General features: G+C 39.8%; 1 protein-coding gene across 3 annotated transcripts in view; it reads right to left on the bottom strand.

Moving 5' to 3' along the window:
- Window positions 1–10197, bottom strand: part of pde4d (phosphodiesterase 4D, cAMP-specific) — a 1351522-nt gene extending 1341325 nt beyond the window's left edge. For 2 of the 3 annotated variants that reach the window (XM_087988820.1, XM_087988837.1), the window contains exon 1: window positions 10109–10143. The gene's annotated coding sequence lies outside the window, so the exon portion shown is untranslated. Of the gene's footprint in view, window positions 1–10108 lie in introns of all 3 variants that reach the window. The other variant, XM_043689292.2, reaches the window with a different exon arrangement.
- Window positions 10198–13451: the final 3254 nt, after the last annotated feature.

Raw genomic sequence — 13451 nt, 5'->3', positions numbered from 1 at the left:
GGGTGTTGTTGCTTTCAGGTTTCATTCTTACTTTAAAACTTACTCTTTTTTAAAAAATTTAGTTGGCCCCACATACACTCCACAATCAAATTAGTAAGAGTGAAAAGGATGACTATTTTAACATTCAAAAGCTATTTCAAGGAAGATATAGATTTTTACACGATAAACTAATTTGTTTTGTGGCTTTTTTGGAAATTATTATGCAGGCTGCTTGCATGAAATCTTATTGCCATCTCACAATAAATGAGCAAATCTCTTCTGGGCAAAAGTGAGGACTGTAGATGCTGGAGATTAGAGTTGAGAGTGTTGTGCTGAAAAAGCACAGCAGGTCAGGCAGCATTCTAGGAGCAGGAGAGTTGACGCTTTGGGCAAAAGCCCTTCATCATAAATGATGAAGGGCTTTTGCCCGAAACGTTGACTCTCCAGCTCCTCGGAAGCTGCCTGATTTGCTGTGCTTTTTCAGCACCACACTCTGCAAATCTCTTCTGCTGACATCATAAATCTTAGTAATGCTCTTAGTAATGATCTTTTGACCTTGGAAGTTGAGGAAAAGTTACACCTGCACTCATGACATTGTTTTTCTGATCATAAACGTTCAGAGATAAATATAAAATAGCCTCAATTCATCCATTTGCATCATCTCATAAACAGGATTTATGTAGTCTCTTTAATGTCTGTAATCAGTCTGTTTTGTTTGGAAAGATGTGTTCATTTCTTTCCTTTGGAGTAAGCATTCCAATTAAATAGTTCAGCAGCAGCTTTTATGAGTTTAATAATAACAAATCTTATTTATTCTCACACACTTACTCTGAAATAAAGCATACTGAATCTGAAGCTCTTTAGCAGCATTGCTGATATTCGTGTCTTCAAGTATTTAGACAGACAGATTGTCATCTGAGATTATATTATTTCTTTATAGGAAACACAGAACTAAGCATTTTTAAAAAGTGCAAAAAGTAACAGAATCAGCTATTGCTCAGGCGAAGTTTTTAAAAAAGCAATGACCCATTGCCAGCTTTGAATTAATCTGACAGATCTATTTCACTCCTTCTTCAACTTGAATCTATGGAAGAATTCCATGCAGGCATTCACTCCATTACAATAACTGTTGCTGTAAGATCAGAAGCAAGAGGTGTAGGAGGAGGCTGATCAACCCCACAAGCCTGCTCCACCATTCAATAGGATCATGATTGATCCAACATTCCTTACATTCATATTCCTGCCTTTTCCCAGGAATCCTTGTTTCCCCTACTAATCCAAAATCTATCTATCTCAGCCTTAAATATACACAAGGACTCTGTTCCCACAGCTCTCTGTGGCAAGGATTTCCAAATACTCACAAACCTCAGAGAGAACAAATTTTTCCCTCTTTCAGCCTTAAATTGATGCCCCTTAATTCTGAGACAATGCTGTCTGGTTCTAGACTCTCCCATTACAATAAACATCATATGCTATGTCATTTGGTTTTATGAAAAGCAGACTGAAGTACTGGAACATTTCACGAAGATCTTACTATCTCTACGAACGTATAAGTGAATTCCACTACACTGTAAATTTTCACAATCATTAAAGTTGTCATTCATTGTCCCTGAGAATATAGGTACTCCTGTTCAACAACAGTGCTGTGAGGTTCCAGGATTTTAATGTAGCAAACAGCTAATCAGCAATGAAGTTGATAAGATGTCACATGACTTTGAGGGGACAATCAGTAGTGTTGCACGAGTGACAATTAAACATGGCACTTAATCTAATAGCTAAAAACAAAAGTTACCAACATCTTCTCATTGATATTATTTGATGATATTTTCATTTTCAAAAATTCTTTAATGGGAATTGGACATCAATTGCCTATCTCTAGTTGCCCTAATGATGGCACGACCCCAACTGCAGTCCATTTGTTGTCGGTGCACCCATAGCAGTGAATTCCTTGATTTTGACCCACAACAGTAAAGGAACAGCAATATGTTTCCAAGTCAGGATGGTTGTGACTTGGAGGGGAATTTGCAGGTGGTGCCTTTATCCTTCAAGGTGTTTGAGGACACTGTCAAAGGAATCTTGGTGAGTGGCCGCAGAGCATTTGTAGATTGTGCAGACTGCTGCCACTGCACATCTGAGGTAGAGAGTGTGAATGTTTAGCTTGGTGAATGGGTGCCAAACAGGCATGGTGTTGTGGAGGTTCTTAAATGTTGTTTGGTCCACACTCAATTCATTACTCTCCCAACTTGAGCTTTGTAAACATTGGACAAGCTTTGGGATGAGATGAGTTACACATCTCAGAATTCCCATCCTCTGACCTTAACCACAGAATGTATATAGCTAGTCCAGTTCAGGTTCTGGTCAATGGTAACTGGCAGCATGTTGATTGTTGAGAACTCAGTGATGGCACTGCCATTGAATGTCAAAGTCGGCTCTTTGTTGGATGTTAAGAAAAAGATAATTATAAACTGAGTGAGATTATATTGTACTTTCTCTCCTGCTCAGAATCTATTGAAACAAGTAATACAGAATTTGTTCTGGCTGAACTCACTTTTGTATTGAACATCTTTTCTTTTGGCTCCTCTCTCTTATGCAAATAAAATATTTTGTTAAATTTCTAAAAGACTTTGCTAAGTATCTGTCTGGGTCTATATAGGAAATGTTATAAGAACATATATAGCTACCTTTCATGGGATGCATAGGCTGCTTTATCTTGACTTGTTTTAACTTCATTGGCGACAGTAAGAATATGAGAAATGGGAGCACGAGGATCCTGGTGGGTGCCTAGAATGTGTTGCCAGCTTTGATTTGGCAGTGGAGGAGTCCCAGGACTTGCATGTCCTTGGCACAGTGGGAGAGGGAATTGAAGTGTTCAGCCACAGGACGGTGGGGTTGTTTTGTGCATGTGTCCCAGAGATGTTCCCTGAAATGTTCCATGAGTTGGCGTCTTGTCTCCCCAATATAGAGGAAACCACATCAAGAGCAACAGACAGTAAATGAGTTATTTGGATGTGCAGGAGAATCTCTGCCAAATCCAAGTCACCCAACACCTGGAGGAAGAATGCAATCACAAAATCAATGTTGACTTCACCAGTTTCCTCATCTCTCCTCCCCCTACCTCATTACAGATCCAACTCTCCAACTCAGCACTCCTTCTTGAGCTGTCCTACCCGTTCATCTTCCTTCTCACTGATCTGCTTTATCTTCCCAATTGACCTATCACTATCACCCCTTACCTGCATCTACCTATTGCTTTCCCAGCTTCATCCCCCCCAGCCTCACCCCCTCCCTCACCTCCCCACCTTCCCCCCCACACACACAGACCCTTCCCATATTCCTGATGAAGAGCTTATGCCCAAACTGTTGACTCTCTTATTCCTCGGATGTTGCCTGGCCTGCTGTGCATTTCCAGCACCATACATTTCGACTCTGATCTCTAGCACCTGCAGTCCTCACTTTCTCTTAATCTTTTGGCCTTGACTGCTTTCTGTGGTAGTGAATTTCACAGGGTGCCCCCTCTCTGGTGAGAAGAAATATTTGTTCATCTCAGTCCGATATGGTCTACTGTGTATCATTGGACTGTAACCACTGGTTCTGGACTCTCCCACCATCGGGATTATCCTTTTTGCATCTACCCTATCTCATCTTTAGAATTTCATATGTTTCAATGAGATGTCCTCACACATTCTTCTGAACTCCAGTGAATTATTATTAACCAATTCAATCTCTCCTCATATGTCAGACCTGCCATCCCAGGAATCAGTCTGGTAAATCTTCACTCCACTCCCTCATGAGCAAGAACATCCTTCTTCAGATAAGGTGACCAAAACTGTGCACACTGTTCCAGGTATGCAGCAAGACTTTCTCGATATGAAGGCCAACATACCATTTGCCTTATTTACCTCCTGCTGCATCTCTATCCTTACCTTCAGTGACTGGTGTACATGGATACCCTGGTCTGATTGTATATTTGTCTCTCAATCCATCACCATTCAGATAATAATCTTCCTTCCTGTTCTTGCTCCGAAGTGGATAACCTCACATTTAACCACATTATTCAACATCTGCCATGCATGTGCACAAACATACAGCTTGTCTAAATCACATTGAAGCATTTCTACATCCTTCTCACATCTTGCTTGGGGTCATCTGCATCTAGATCTCTCAACTAAATCTTTAATATATGCTGGGAATAGTTACAATGCTAGCACTCATCATTGTGAAGCCCTATTAGTCACTGCCTGCCATTTGGAAAATAAACCTGCTTATTCCTACTCTTTGTTTCCTGACCGCCAATCAGTTTTCTATCCATCTCAATATAGAGTGGTGCGGTGGCTCAGTGGTCAGCACTGCTGCCTCACAGAGCCAGGGACCCAAGTTCAAATTCCAGCCTCGGGTGACTGTCATGTGGAGTTGGCACGTTCTTCCTATGTCTGCGTGGGTTTGCTCTGGTTTCCCCCCACAATCCAAAGATATGTAAGTTAGGTGAGTTAGCCATACTAAATTGCCCATAGTGATCAAGGATGTATAGGTTAGGTACATTAGTCAGGGGAAATGTAAAGTAATAGTGTAGGGGAATGGACATGGGTGGGGTACTCTTCAGAGTGTCAGTGTGGACTTCTTGGGCCAAATGACCTGTTTCCACACTATAGGGATTCTATGAAATATTACCCTCAATCCCATGTACTTCAATTTTACATGGTAAACTCTTATATGACACATTGTTGAAAGTCTTCAGAAAGTCCAAATAAACCACATTCCCCTCAACAACTGTACTAGTTACATCCTTGAAGAATTCCAGTAGGTTTCTCAAGCATGATTTCTTTTTCATTAATCCATGCTGACTGTGTCTAATCCTGCCATTGTTTTCCAAATGCTCAGTTATTAAATCTTAGATAATGGACTCCAGCACTTTTCCCACGATGACATCAGGCTGACTGGTCTTTTATTCCCAGTTTTCTCTCTACCTCCCTTTAAATGTTGATTGTACTGTACAATGTAATTATAATGGATGCTAATGTAATCAATATTGTTGACTATTAAATTTGCCTTTCAGATCTGAGATGCTGGCCAGCCAACAATGCCCGCATCCCAGAAAATGAATAAATAAAAAAGAGGTAACTACTGAATAACCAGTGAATGTTCTAACCTTGTATATATGTAATGAAAATGCATTAGCTGTGACCTTACCAAACTGTGGAATGTGTGTTTAGAGAGTTTTTTTTGCATACTCACATTTATTTTGAAAAAAACCTATTTTTTAAATTAAGGTGTGTTTCTTATCTTGTGCCAATTTAAATATTAGGTGGTCCAGGAAATTACTTTTTTTCTGTGTTATAATTTTAGCTTTAATAGTTGGTCAATAGTTGAGAATATTGATGAATCTTTCCAATTATGCCTTGCTGTGAGTCCAAACACACCATACGCCAACTCAAATACATATGGTATTGTCATCCTATATCGCTTCATAAATGAGTTTGTGAAAGCCAAAAGGAAAAACTCAAAATCAAGAAATATCCTCCAGAGGTTATGTAGAATGCCTTGAGAAAATCTTAAGAAGAACATGCAAAACAAAAATTTGACAGAGGACCAGGTTCAAAGGAACAATGCTGGTAACATAATATGAATGACCAAGTTGTGTGTACTTGTCTGACAAAGCTATGGTTGTCAAGTAAAATATAGTACAAAATCCAAGAGGTTTCGTTAAAATTGCTCATGGCTCAGGTCCTCACACAGAGATTATTACTTTTCTGTCTGCCTTTCAATTTAGATTTCAGCTGCTTATACTCCTTCAGTAGAAACTCTTTCTTAGCACAACCTACGTCAATTGTATCTATATGAAAAACTGGATCCTTTCACCTCCCACTCCAAGTTCCTCCCCATTCCCAAGAAGATGAATTTCACCCTGGCACAGGTCAAGCAACACAGCCTTTGGACTTCATTGAGAGGACGGTCTCTATCCTCCTAACTGTGTTTGATGTTCTAATACTGTATTTCTTTAACAACCCCAGCTTGAATGGTCCCTTCATCACAGTGCTGCAATCATTGCTGTCAAACACAAAACTACAAGAATATTAAATCTATTGGACAAATGCAAGGGTTGAAGCTCCTTCACTTTTGCATTCTCCATGTCTATGCCTGCGAACTTACGGTCACACCTATCTGACAGTGATTATGCAACAAATCTGAAGAACCTAATATAAGGGATTCAACTGTCTCCTGCAGCAAAGTATCCAGATAACATCCACCTTCCTCAAGCATTGCCATGTCTGAAACTTAGATTCTCATTTATCAGCTTTGAGCTGAAGTTCCACAAGGTGCATATATTTAATGCAAATGTAACCACTATGGATCTCACAGTACCCCCTAATTGTTACAACTGAAACATATCACTGCTCTCTTATCTCCCATTGACCTCCCTCTGACTACTGCTTCCATTCTTCTATGCTCCTTGGTGGTTTCATTTTATTCTGGTATTGATGCCACTTCCTGTTTCAAATTTTCACCCTTCGCCTACTTTAAATTCTCTATGTTCATTTCTGAGTATGACTGTCAACTGCAATCTACTTTAAACACATTGGAAGGAAATGAAATTAAAGGCCCTGTACATGAATACACACTAATTCACTAAAAAGTGATGAATAGATGACACATATAGACTTAATTACATATGGTTGATAGCTATTTCAGAGAAACAGTTGGAAGAGGACAAATGCTGAGAACATAATATTCAAGACTATGTTTTGTAGCCATGTGGGCTTCAATGGCTGGGCCAGAATTTATTGGCCTGCCTTATTTGTCCTTGAGAAAGTGGTAGTGAGCTGTGTTCCTGAACCTCTCAGCAACAGTGAAGGAACAGTGATATATTTCCAAGTCAGGATGGTGAGTGGCTTAAAGGTGTTGATGTTGCTATGTATCTGCTGTCTTTGCCCTTCCAGATGGACGTGGTTGTGTGTTTGGAAGGTGATGTGTAAGGAACCTTGGTGAATTTCTGCAGCACATTTCAAGTATCAGTGGTGGATAGAGTGGGTGTGGTAGAACACAGAAAAGGAGTGGATTTACTGCATAGATTAGATTAGATTCCCTACAGTATGGAGTACAGTACAGTATAGGAGCAGCAGTGAGACTGCTCTCTTCACCTATGAACCAAGTGCCTGATTAATCAATATTTTAAGTGTCTAAATACCTTTAAGGTTAAGAAGAAACAAATGGTGGCTATTAGTTGACTGAGCACATACATATGGTGAGCATCTGTTAACACTGAGTGTGAAATGGGAGGGCTAAGGCTGAGAAAGTTACAAAACTCTCCATAAAGACAATATACATGTATCTTCATTTGAATCTCCCCAAGTAGGTTGAATTCTTTTGACATTGCAAATTGAATCACGTATAACATTTGGGAAATGTTGTTACAGTTGCACTGGGTTTGGTGAGATTACATTTAGTGTACTATGCCACAGTTTTGGTTTTCTGACTTAAAATAGAATATAATTGCTTAAGAAGCTGTTCAGAGAAGATTCATTTGATGAGTTGCTGGGAGGAAGGGTTAGCCTATGAGGAAAGGTTGTGCAAAATTAGGACAATACCTATTAGAGCTTAGAAAGATGAGAGATGATTTTATTGAAACATTATAGAATCCTAAGAAAATTTGTCTGGTGTATGCTGAGAGGAAGTTTCTCCTTGTGAAGTAGTCTAGCTTTAGGGACCAAGTTTAAAAATTGGTGGTCTCCCATTTAAGATTGAGATGGTCAGAATGGTTTCTCTCAATGTGTTGTTTAGTCTGTAGAATTTTTTTCACAGAGAGCAGTGGAGGTTAAGTCAATAAATATATTCAAAGTGGAGTTAGCCAGATTGTGGTTGACAAAAGGGTTTGGGAGATGATCGGAAACTAGAGGTGAAGCCACAATTCAGATCAGCATACTCTGACTGAATGGCAGAGTCCACCTGAGAGGCCAAGTGGCCTAATCTTGGCGATAATAATCTTGGCGATAATTTTACAGTATTTTTTCCCACATTGCTTCTTGTTCAGGCTTTATTCCATTATCCTATTTTTATCATTCTGTCACATCAGGTCTGACATTGCAACCTTTCATATCAGGGCTTCCAACATTGGAAAGACTAAACATTGATTCCTTTGCTCAGTTCAATTCACAAAGATGATCCTGAGCTTACACTCACTTGTTGATTTGATTTTTTTTTCAACACCTACTCTGGCCTTTCTAACATGGGCATCCCAGCCTACTTCAATGAAGTTTAATATAAACTCAAAGAATAGCACCTCATCTTTGTTAGGATAATTGACTACCATCTAGACTTAACATCAAGTTCTACAATTTCAGATCATAAATCCTACTTAAACAGTACCTGTCAATAATGATTAAGCTGTTGCTATTCACACCTCCTCTAGACGCATCTTAGCTTTTCTATTTGTTCTCCATTATTTTCTATTTCTCTCTTTGTTCCATTGTTATTCCCCTTTTCCTTCCAAAATCTTTCCTTTTGTCACTTAATGAATCCTGCCTCGCCTTCTATTTTCTTCCACACGGAGAAGGGCTTATGCCCGAAACGTCGATTCTCCTGTTCCCTGGATGCTGCTTGACCTGCTGCGCTTTTCCAGCAACACATTTTCAGCATTTTCTTCCACACCTCCATCAGTACACTATTATTTTGCTGTCTGGCCATGCTTGCTTACATTTTCTAGATCTGATCAAAAGTCACCAGCCTGCAACATTAACCATTTCATTCTCCACAGAAATTCCCCAACCAGATGACAATGGTAGATTTCCTTCCTTGTGAACATGATGGGTTTTTTTCTGGCAATTGACAATGATTTTCCTGGTCATCAGTGGATGCTTTATTCCAGATTTGTTTTATTGAATTCAGATTCTAACATCTGCTGCGGTTGGATTTGAACCTGGGTCCACAGAATATTAGTTGAATTCTGGATTAATAGAATCCAGGCCATTGCCTTCCCTTAATTTTGTTATATATTTTGCTGAATATTAATATCGTTAAATTGAAACAACGTAAAAAAGTGTGGTACTGGAAAAACTCAGCCAGTCAGGCAACATCTGTGGAGCAGGAGAATCGATGTTTTGAGCAAAAGATCTTCATCAGAAATTCCTGACCGGCTGTGTTTTTCCAGCATCACACTTATTGACTTCGAAACAAAGTAAACCTAGTCTGTTTTATACTTTCATTTAAAAAAGCTATCAGGCTACATGTATGGTTTAAGCTGAGCTGACCTATTTATAAAATAATTTGTACAGTGTATTTTCACTGACAGCTTTCTTTATCTTCTGAATTAGCAGGGAAACATTTTGACTGCCATTTCTTGAAATGTATTATGCAAAACACAAACTGGTGCTGAATGACAAGAGCAATAAATTATTTTCCACAATTCTAACATCGCAACAAACAAAATAATTCAAACCTTACTATGTTTCCATGTGAGTGTTGAAAGGGTAAAAAGGGTAAAAACAATCCCAGAATTTCCAAAACCTCAGATGTAGAAGAAACAATACATTGCATAGACTTTTTAAGTAGTATTTCAGATTCAATTTTCATCAGGCTGGAAAAAAAATGAAAATCACTTAAACCAGCTAAGACCCAGAGATAATTTTCTGTTGGAAGTTAATCAGTAGATTCATGCCAAATCTAATGATTCATTATGGGCTCTTGCAACGTAGTGGGCAACATTTTGTTTTCAATAGAATGAGTGGAAAATTACAGAGACAGGTTGCTAAAGTGTCATTAACCAAGTGGTGTAAGATCTAAATGGGAATATATAAAAGACAAGCCAGCAATGAACAGTTCAAAGTTCAAGGGAAGACACCTTAAAAGTGTTGTATTGTGGAATGTAAATTAGATTTTGAATCTAATAACTTGTAAATTTCAATTACTAGTTTGAATTGTAAAATGTTACATCAGTATTATAAGAAACAACATACACAATGCTTTTTCAGTAATAATTTTAAGTTTCATTATTATAACATCAGTCCATTATTGAATCAGCGTAGGTGAGACACCCACTCAATGTTTTGAACATGCCTAAACACAAACACAGAGTGCATGATAAATTAATGTACTTTCACTTAAGTGTGATTCCTGAATGAGAAAAGTAACAACTTACTGCTTTCTGCCCAAGGGAGCTGCTGTCATCAATCGATTTAGAACAGAAAATCCAAAGCTGTGGTACAGAAAACTAATAAAGAGTAAGTAAGCAAGAAGCCAGACTCTGTCAGGCCTCTGGGCTGCCTTCAACTATGAGAAATTCATGCTCATACACGCTTGCCTAGATTTTAGGAACCTAGTTAAGATTCCAGCCAATCACTGTATTTCATATAACACGTCTAACTGGCTGTGTCAAGCTCAGAAAGCTGCTATGGAAATAATGCCCAGAGAGATTTCACCTAACTCATTTTTTTTCATTGTGCACAGTGCTGAAACCTGAACACTTCCTTTTGTTATACTTACTTGTATTTTAAAAGGCACAGTGCCTTTGTCACTAATTGTAATCTTTGTATGTTTGTTGGACATTTTCCAACATGATAGACTGTGCCCCATCCAAACAATCTATTAGGCAAATTATGTAATGAAACACCCTCTTTCAAAATAATGTTGACATGAGCCTGCTCCAACTTCTATGTTGAACAACACCTGTCAGGTTAATATCACCCAATTCTGGTCCACTTTTGATAGTGTTGCTTACTCCCATGTTTTTGGTCTAAACCACAGTTACAATATAGCTGAGATTTCAATCTCATTGTCTAGTCACGGTGTTGAGTGAAAGATTGTAGAACCAAAGCAGGCATTCCAAACCCAGTCTCCTCATGAGCTCCACAACATCTCACAAAATACATTGCAAACCTGAGCGCCATGCGAAAAGGCCAAAATCCTGGAAGCATAAATGAGGGAGTTGGATGTGCATTTTGGAAAGTACAGAAGCTTGCAGGTCAGGCTTTCTTGAATACGCAAACATTCAGTATCACGGGTTGAAATTCTGCCAGTGAGGTTGGGAATCAGGAACAGTACCTTCTCCAGGTCCTGAACCTGCTCGTGGAGGGAAAATAATTGCTGACCAGAGATTGTGATGGGATTGTCCATTAATTGTCATGGATATGACTTCTTTGTCCATTTAAAGTGAATGGGGAGGTTTCAAAGCTAGAGGACTGTCAGCAACCATCTCATCTAACAAGAACAGCTGGCTGCAATGCAGGGTAAAGTAAGTGAGAGAGTATTTCGACCTTATAAGAAGATCAAATGAAAAGCAAAGAAAGAAGCCAGACTACCACGCCACTGTGGATGGGAATTCCTCCAAAGGCCTTAGTAACACTGCATGCTGCTGAGGGCCCACCTGCAGGTCACTGAACAGCTCTCCATTGTGTCAGAAAACTGAGATAACTGGACAATTCCAGATGGTGCCCATCAAGGCTCTTACTGAAGTTAGTTGACAGTGGGTATGAAGGAACACCTTGCCAGGTGGAGAACCTGCCCTTCCTAAAATGGCCTGCGCTGGCAACACTGTTGAAAAACCAGCATACCAGCCAGTACCAGTATTTTTATGCTCCATCCATCTCTATTCTCAACCTTGTTGGGGCCCAAAGCCATATTGGATGTGTTTGGTAAAAAGAGCAGAGAGTCCACTGAAGAATGAATGACTAGGGAAGTGCTAAATCGTCCTCTCTGAAAACATCCAATAGCCTTTTTTATTAGGGTACCATATTTAATTATTTTTGCAACAGAAGTCCGTATTGTCTTCAGGGATTCTAACTAAGTGTTAGACCTGGAACATCAAAACTCAAGTGATAAGCTACTGTCATCTGCTGTTGATCCTCTCCACCAACTGAGAGGTGAAGTTAGTATGAATTCCAACTTCACCCTCTTTTTTGCAAACTATCTTGTCGTGGATGGGTACAGAACATAGCCCTTACAAGGCTGAGTGACAATTTCTACTTGAGGCTGGATTCAGTTACACACGGTACAGTGGGAGAATGTTGAATGAGTCACAAATCATCTGATCTTTCAGTTCGTTAAATGTTGCAAGCCAATAGATGTAAAGTGTAAGAAATACAATAATTTCTGCCCCAAAATCTGCAGAAGAGTCACTTCTTTATTAATTAAATTTCCAGTTTTACTCATTTAGGTAGTCTATTGGGACGGATTCCATGCTCCTTATATACTCATAGAATCATAAAATCATAGACTTCCATGTAGAAATAGGCCATTCGGTCCATCAAATCCACACCGACCTAGTGAAGATCATCCTACCCAGATCCACTCCCCTAGACTATCCCTGTAATCCAGTATTTCCACTGGCTAACCCATCTAGCCTGCACATCCCTGGACACTATGGACAGTTTAGCATGGCCAATCCACCTAACCTGCACATCCTTGGATGTTCCAGGTGGTATTATTACATTGATTTTATAAGGCCTGTCAGTGCAAAAGCCAAAAAAAATCTGACGTTGAAGCTGATGCTGCAGTGTCATGTAAATCTCTAAAAGTTGCCTTTACGAGGTGGGAAGAACAACAGGTAAGTCCCTCAGTCATGCTGAAAGGTGAATAATTGAGTGAAGTGCATTTTGACAGGTTTTGAGTTTGATACAGCTATATATGTTCTGCTGATTCAGATATCACGGTGGCACAGTGGTTAGCACTGCTGCCTCACAGCACCAGAGACCTGGGTTCAATTCCCGCCTCAGGCGACTGACTGTGTGGAGTTTGCACGTTCTCCCCGTGTCTGCGTGGGTTTCCTCCGGGTGCTCCGGTTTCCTCCCACCATCCAAAGATGTGCAGGGTCAGGTGAATTGGCCATACTAAATTGTCTGTAGTGTTAGGTAAGGGGTAAATGTAGGGGTATGGGTGGGTTTCGCTTCGGCGGGTCGGTGTGGACTTGTTGGGCCGAAGGGCCTGTTTCCACACTGTAATCTAATCTAATCTAATCTAAGAATATTGGGCTTTCTTCCAGGACAGGAGGGACATGTATAAGAAGGAAGAGTTGCACATAAACAGAGAGGGGGCATCAAAAGTTTTGCAGGGAGATTTGCTCCTGCCACTCAGGTGGGTTTAACCTAATGTGACAGGGCACAGGAACCAGAGCAGTCGGTCAACCTGCGGAGTGATTGAGGAGAAGGTCAACATTAAGTCAAATAGGTCCAATGGGAAGAGGAGGCATGGCCAGGTTAAGGAACATAGTAGGACTGGTGATCTATAGTATATTTATTTTAATGCAATGAGTATGACAGGTAAAGCAAACTAGCTTCAAGCATGGATTAGTATGTGGGACTATGATGTAGTAGCCATTACAGACACTTGGTTGAGAAAAGGGCTGGATTGGCAGCTCCACATTCTGGGGTGTAGATGTTTCAGGTATGATAGGGAATGGTGTAAAAAGTGGTGGGGTAGTTGCATTACTGATTGAGGAAAATGTCAAAGCTGCACTAAAGAAGAACATCTTGGAGGGCTCATCCATC

The sequence above is a fragment of the Chiloscyllium plagiosum genome, unplaced genomic scaffold (assembly GCF_037043375.1).
Source record: "Chiloscyllium plagiosum isolate Xiang-an unplaced genomic scaffold, Cpla_swu_hap1 HiC_scaffold_1, whole genome shotgun sequence".
Lineage (NCBI taxonomy): Eukaryota > Metazoa > Chordata > Chondrichthyes > Orectolobiformes > Hemiscylliidae > Chiloscyllium > Chiloscyllium plagiosum.
The sequence above is the reverse complement of the archived record's forward strand: the minus strand, read 5'-3'. Positions and strand labels throughout refer to the sequence as shown.